The sequence below is a fragment of the Pleurodeles waltl genome, chromosome 4_2 (assembly GCF_031143425.1).
Source record: "Pleurodeles waltl isolate 20211129_DDA chromosome 4_2, aPleWal1.hap1.20221129, whole genome shotgun sequence".
In the NCBI taxonomy this organism is placed as follows: Eukaryota; Metazoa; Chordata; class Amphibia; order Caudata; family Salamandridae; genus Pleurodeles; species Pleurodeles waltl.
The window spans coordinates 1,012,470,375-1,012,477,112 of record NC_090443.1 but is presented as its reverse complement, the minus strand read 5'-3'; the positions used below and the strand labels follow the sequence as shown (position 1 = coordinate 1,012,477,112).

The following is a 6,738-nucleotide window of genomic DNA, read 5'->3' as shown; positions in this document are numbered from 1 at the left end:
TCCTCGTTAGTATAGTGGTCAGTATCCCCGCCTGTCACGCGGGAGACCGGGGTTCAATTCCCCGACAGGGAGTGTGAATATTTTTTTGCTTTTAGGACGACATATGTTTTAGTGTTAAATTGCATTTTTAACAATGAAATTACAACGTTCTGGAACAACTAAGAGACAGATGTACAAAACAAACGAGGAACTTTAACCCCCAATTAATTTGTACTGACGCGTGGAAAAGTTTAATGGGAAGATGGTGGAAACAACAGGATATTTTAAGATTTTAAGACCCGGGCAGAGGTCGCCTGCATCAGAGCTCGGCCTGCACGGACACGACCCTTTTGTTTCACTTTAAACTTTATTTTACCTGAAACTAAGGGAGACTTTGAGTCAGACGCGGGATGTTTCAGGTCAGACTCCCTTCTAATAACGCAGCCTGCAGGGGGTTCAAATAAACACATTTTATTCACAATAGAAGAACAATTAGTGAACACAGTAATGACATATGTGATTCGAATCAACACAGGAAGGAAATGCTTGATCTGGGTCAATCGGGCTGTTCCTCTCGGGACCACTTCTTATTTTCACACTAAACTCCTGAGCTTCCTCGATTTTAAACAAAATACGAGGATGAATTCGAAAACGAGGCAAACAACGCGAAAAACATCAAATGCGCTTTTTAAAAAATTAAATGAGATTCACAAAAGGTGATGGAGGAATACTTGTAAACAGCGCTTTAACTGAGAAAAAAGAAGTGCAGGTACTCACTCAACTGAGTGGTCAGAGAGATAGGCCGGGTTTAGAGTGGGGTTAGGGGCGGGGCTTGGGTGGGGTCACAGAATTGGGGTATTGAATGGGATCAGATTTTCAAGGGGTGCCACAGTGGTGACCGGTGATCTTTGAAAGTTGTGGGTTATAATGAGTGTGTTTCTTCAGTCACATAGTCAGGGACTCAGAAAGGAGCAGCACAAGCAGGGGAGTGAGTGGTAGTGAGTGGACAGGAGGGGCTACTCCACAATGGGGAAGGGACGTTCCCCCTCTGGCTCAGAGTCAGCAGTTGAAAAAGAAAACAATATTTGATTATCGTTTTATTTTTCAGCTGCTCGCTGCGCCAGCATGTGAAGGGAGGGACGGGGCAGGGCCAGGGGAGGAAGGAGGAGGAGTGGAGTGAGTGCACCTAAGTGCGCATGTGAGTTTGGCCGGCCGTCTTGGGCTGGCCAAACTGACATGCACACTTAGGTTTCTGCAACCCGGCTGTGTTGCACAGCCAGGTTAGAGAAATAGCACAGACTCTAGTGCCCTGACTGAGCAGCAGACTAAGTAGCTCAGACCAATCCTGACACTGCTCTCATGCTAAGTATAGCATGAGAGCAGCACCAGGATTGCACGAGGAGCCTGTGCTGGTGTACCAGAGTCTGCTGGGACATCAACACAATCAGGTAAGCAGTGAGGCGGCCTGTGGCGGACAGGTAGGGTTTTTTTTATTTTATTTTTTATTTTATTGTTTCCGCCTCCCCACCCTGTTCCCCCTTTGAGATTTGTGGTGGTCACCACTGTGACTGGGCACTGCTCACTTTACCCTAAAGAGGCTGAATCAGGCACATCTTGTAGGTCAGTGGGCTATCGTCAGAGGGGGATACACATGGTATAGAAACATGCAGGGTGGTGCATGAGCTCTAGTCTTACACCTTGCTGGCCGGGTCTCCGAGCGATGAGTCAAGAGCCAGAAAGGGCCATGGACATGGGGTTTCACTAAGGAGTTGGAGTGAGTCTGAGCCAGGACCGGAGGCTCCAATTATGCTTCTCTTTCTTCACTCCTTATTTTTTAGCAGCCAATCAAAAAACTTTTTCCCAAACACTACATAGCCAAGTAACACCCCATAATCACATCTCCAACCATAGAGTCGTAGCCGTATATATCCAACCTACTGCAGTTCCACTCCCTCTTTCTTTGCTGCTTTGCAGCCAGTTAAATGCACTCCTACGATTTTTGCATAGGAGGTATAGCAGCACCCCCCCCAGCACCTTGAGACCCTCACGGGTGAGTAGTGCACTTTACAAATTCTCTGATTGATTGATTTCTGTAGGAGAATTGTATTGCATTTTTCATTATTAATAAAGTATGAGTTTTGTATATGAGGTATTATTGCTATAGTAGAATTGTATGACGCTCTGATTTCTGACATGCGCAGGTGCTTCAGGTGCTTTCTTGGGTCGCTGACAGGCTACGCAAATGATTGTGTTTTTACCAAGACTTTCTAGTCGCTGATTCCGCTGACACCGCTTCCCAAGCGCAGGATTACTCCGGGCGTCAGAAAGGGGCTCGTTACAGTGTTTTACTCTGCAGCGCTGATCCTCCCGGCGGGGCGGCGTGCCGCCCACACTTCAGTCCTTGTGGAGTGGGAGAAAGGGAGCAGGGATGGCGCTACTTTCGGCCACGGTGTCCCCTTTCTATTGTTTTAGAAGAGGAATCAGCGTGCATGCGCACCCTGCCATTTTTCTGTTTTCACAAGTGCGGGCAATTTGAACGCGAGGAGAGACGCCTTATCAATCTCTTGCCTCAACCCATCAAAAACAAGCTTCTAGTGACACTTGTGCAAAGGCTCTGGCCAGAATGATGAACTGATCCTCCCTCTACTTTTAAACAAAGATTACTCCGTCCTGCCAGTATTTTGAACTGTTTAGGGGTATAATGAGCACTTACTTCCCTTGACTGCCTCACCTGGGGTCACTATTATTATTGTCTACTGCTTGGGCACATTAATATGTTAACCCTGTGATACTGCATAGCAGACATGATGTATGAGGAAGACAGAGAGGGCTTTGTCTACGATGATCCCATAGGATCTTTGGAGCAAAATCTGGTGCATGCACTGGACACAGAAGTGAGGCATATGGTTAATGAAGCCCTAGTGAGGGCCATTGGGCGTCTGAAATGTCACTTATGTGGCTTTTCACAGCAACAAGGCTGGATACCCTCATGTTAATGATATGGGGTCTTTGGTTGACAGTTAGGTTACCCCCTGTTCAAGCAAGAACCCTCACTCTAGTCAGGGTAAAAGAGAATCAGCCTCAGCTAACCCCTGCTTACCCCCCTTGGTAGCTTTGCAGAGCAGTAGGCTTAACTTCAGAGTGCTAGGTGTAAAGTATTTGTATCAACACATACAGTAACTCAATGAAAACATTACAACATGATACAACACCAGTTTAGAAAAATAGGAAATATTTATCTAAACAAAACAAGACCAAAACGACAAAAATCCACCATACACACGTCAAGTTATCAATAAAAATGCAAAAAGAGTCATTAAGTAGTTTTAAACACACACTAGTGCTGCTAGCGTGGAATTGTACCTGGTGCGCATCAAAAACAACCCCACACGGGCGTGTGTGCGTCAAAAATAACCCGCACGGGCGGGTGTGAGTCGGAAATCCAGCCACACGATGATCCGAAAACCCCACAGCGTAGGTTGTGATCTCCCAGCCTCCGTCAGCGATGCTGTGCGTCATTTCTCCTGCTCCGTGCGTCGATTCTTCGATCGCGTTTCCTGCAAGCATCGTTTCTCAGCTGCGGAGCCGGTGGCGTGTTGTTTTTTCAGCCGCATATCGGAGTCGCATCAATCTTTTCCCCGCACAGTGCTCTGTGCGTGGATTTCCTTGTCTTTAGTCTGCCAGCTTCTCCTTACAGGGTCCCAGGAACTGGATGGGCACCACAGAGCAGAGTAGGAGTCTCTCCAGAGATTCCAGGTGCTGGCAGAGAGACGTCTTTGCTGTCCCTGAGACTTCAAACAACAGCAAGCAAGCTCTAAATCAAGCCCTTGGAGATTTCTTCTCAAGATGGAAGGCACACAAAGTCCAGTCTTTGCCCTCTTACTCTAGCAGAAGCAGCAACTGCAGGATATCTCCACAAAGCACAGGCAGGGCAGCTCTTCTTCCTCAGCTATTCAGCTCTTCTCAAGGCAGAGGTTCCTCTTGGTTCCAGAAGTGTTTCTACAGTCTGTGGTTTTGGGTGCCCTTCTTATACCCAATTTCTCCTTTGAAGTAGGCCCACTTCAAAGTAAAGTCTCTTTGGAATGTGAAATCCTGCCTTGCCCAGGCCGGGCCCCAGACACTCACCAGGGGGTTGGAGACTGCATTGTGTGAGGGCAGGCACAGCCCTTTCAGGTGTAAGTGACCACTCCTCCCCTCCCTCCTAGCACAGATGGCTCATCAGGAAATGCAGACTACACCCCAGCTCCTTTTGTGTTACTGTCTAGTGTGAGGTGCAACCAGCCCAACTGTCAAACTGACCCAGACAGGCAGAGTCACAGAAATGGTATAAGCAAGAAAATGCTCACTTTCTAAAAGTGGCATTTTCAAACACACAATCTCAAAATCAACTTTACTAAAAGATGTATTTTTAAATTGGGAGCTCAGAGACCCAAAACTCCACATGTCCATCCGCTCCCAAAGGGAATCTACACTTTAATCAGATTTAAAGGTAGCCCCCATGCTAACCTATGAGAGGGACAGGCCTTGCGGCAGTGAAAAACAAATTTAGCAATATTTCACTGTCAGGACATATAAACCACATTACTATATGTCCTACCTTAACCATACACTGCACCCTGCCCTTGGGGCTACCTAGGGCCTACCTTAGGGGTGTCTGACATGTAAGAAAAGGGAAGGTTTAGGCCTGGCAAGTGTGTACACTTGCCAAGTAGAATTTACAGTTAAAACTGCAGACACAGACACTGCAGTGGCAGGTCTGAGACATGATTACAGAGCTACTTATGTGGGTGGCACAACCAGTGCTGCAGGCCCACTAGTAGCATTTGATTTACAGGCCCTTGCACTTCTAGTGCACTTTACTAGGGACTTACTAGTAAATCAAATATGCCAATCATGGATACACCAATTACATACAATTTTACACAGAGAGCATATGCACTGTAGCACTGGTTAGCAGTGGTAAAGTGCTCAGAGTTCAAAAGCCAACATCAACAGGTCAGAAAAAATAGGAGGCAGGAGGCAAAAAGATTGGGGATGACCCTGCATAAGCAAAAAAGTCCAACACGACCCCCTACCAGCCTAAAGCCAGGGGAGAACAATCAATACCTTGATGTTCTTCCCTGATTGGGGCGATAGAACAGGGACCCATGCCCACAACAGCAGGGGCATGTTCCAGTTCTACGCCTTCCTGACTCCAGTTGGATCCCTCTGTCCATACTCTCAGGGCCCACTAAGCTAACCCCTGGGGAACCCTTCTCCACATCTGCAGACACCATCTATGCAGCACCTAACTTTACTTTGCTCACAGATGTATCCCAATGGGCAGATAGCACCACCAGGGCCAACACAGTGGTGTTGCCCACTCCACCCCCGGAGTGTGACTCTCGCCACCCCCCCCCAAGGGCAACTCTGTCCACCAGGACAGCAAGCCACAGTGGCCCCGGACAACTGTCAGGGATGAGAGCCCGACCTCAGGCCTCTCCAAGCACTGTGACTGCGGAGAGTGGGGGGCGGTAGCCCCAGGTGCCTGGCACCCTTTGACTACTCACTCTTCCACCAGGTCAGGGATGACAACCTGACCCTAGTCCTCCCCTCTGGGGCTCTGTACCCTCCCTGCAGGAGTGGCACCCCCAGAGTCCAAAATTGTCATGGTGCTTATAGAAGCAGTCCTGCACAATTCCTCCACCAGTACAGGGACGTAAACCTGCAACTGGTCCTCCAACCTGGGGCCTGTACCTTCAGGTTGGACCAGAGCCAGGGGTGAGGCTTCACTCCCCCTGCCCTCCCTTCTGGGGTCCTGCACTCCGCAACTAGGAGTGGTCCCCGCAGAAGACAACATGGTAGAGGCACTGTTAGCAGTAGCCCCTTCCTCCAGGTCCAGGGGGGACACCCTGAACCTGGCCTTCCAATCCAGGGACTGTACCCACAGACTGGATCACCGCCTGGCAATCCAGGACTTCCTGGGGGGCATACCTACCCCCCACCAGGTCAGAGTTTACCCTCTGAACCTCGTCAGCCATCCCAGAGTCACCACCATGCGGTTGAACCATTGCCTATCTCACCAGGACTTCCAGGGGGGCACACTTACCCCCCTCAAGGGACACACCGTCCCCAAGGGCCACGCAAGAGTCTGGCTGGTGCAGGTCTCCTGACCTCTGCCCATCTGACAGAGCCTGGATTCCCCCCAACCCATAAATGGTCTCACCAAGGTCATTCCTGGGGGGGCTCTGCTCTCAGAGCTGACCCCTGACCCTCCGGGTTCTCCACTGGGGTTCGCAACCCCCTCTCAACCCTCTGTCTGGACTTCTGCACCCCCTCACTAGGAGTGGTACTGCCAGACACCAGAACTGGTGGGATGCTGGCTACAGCTGCCCCCCCAAGTTCTCCTGACACTGTGGGGTCTCCCTCAACAGATGGCCCTATGGTACAGGCTAGGCTCCCCTCCTGGTATTCCCTCATGGAACCCTCCAGGACCTGGGACCGGATCTCGGGCACCTTGGGCCTCAGCCCATCCCCATTCCCTCTCCTCTGAGACTGGACATGGGGTCCCTCACCCATCCCACTACACTGGGACCTACCTGGGACACTACAATCCTTCCCTACCTCACCTGGTTGGGAAATACCTAGACCACTCCTCTCAGGAACACCCCCAAATGCCTCTTCAGACTCTCTGGTACTCACCCAGAAGTCTGCCTCCATTGTAAGCTCCCTGGGGTCAGAGAACTCACACTCCACCTGGTGTTGGTGTAGCTCTGGAAA

General features: G+C 49.9%; 1 non-coding gene across 1 annotated transcript; it reads left to right on the top strand.

Moving 5' to 3' along the window:
* On the top strand, positions 1–72 carry TRNAD-GUC (transfer RNA aspartic acid (anticodon GUC)). The gene has a single exon. It is a non-coding gene; the product is annotated as a tRNA-Asp (tRNA).
* The last annotated feature ends 6,666 nt before the right edge of the window (positions 73–6,738 follow it).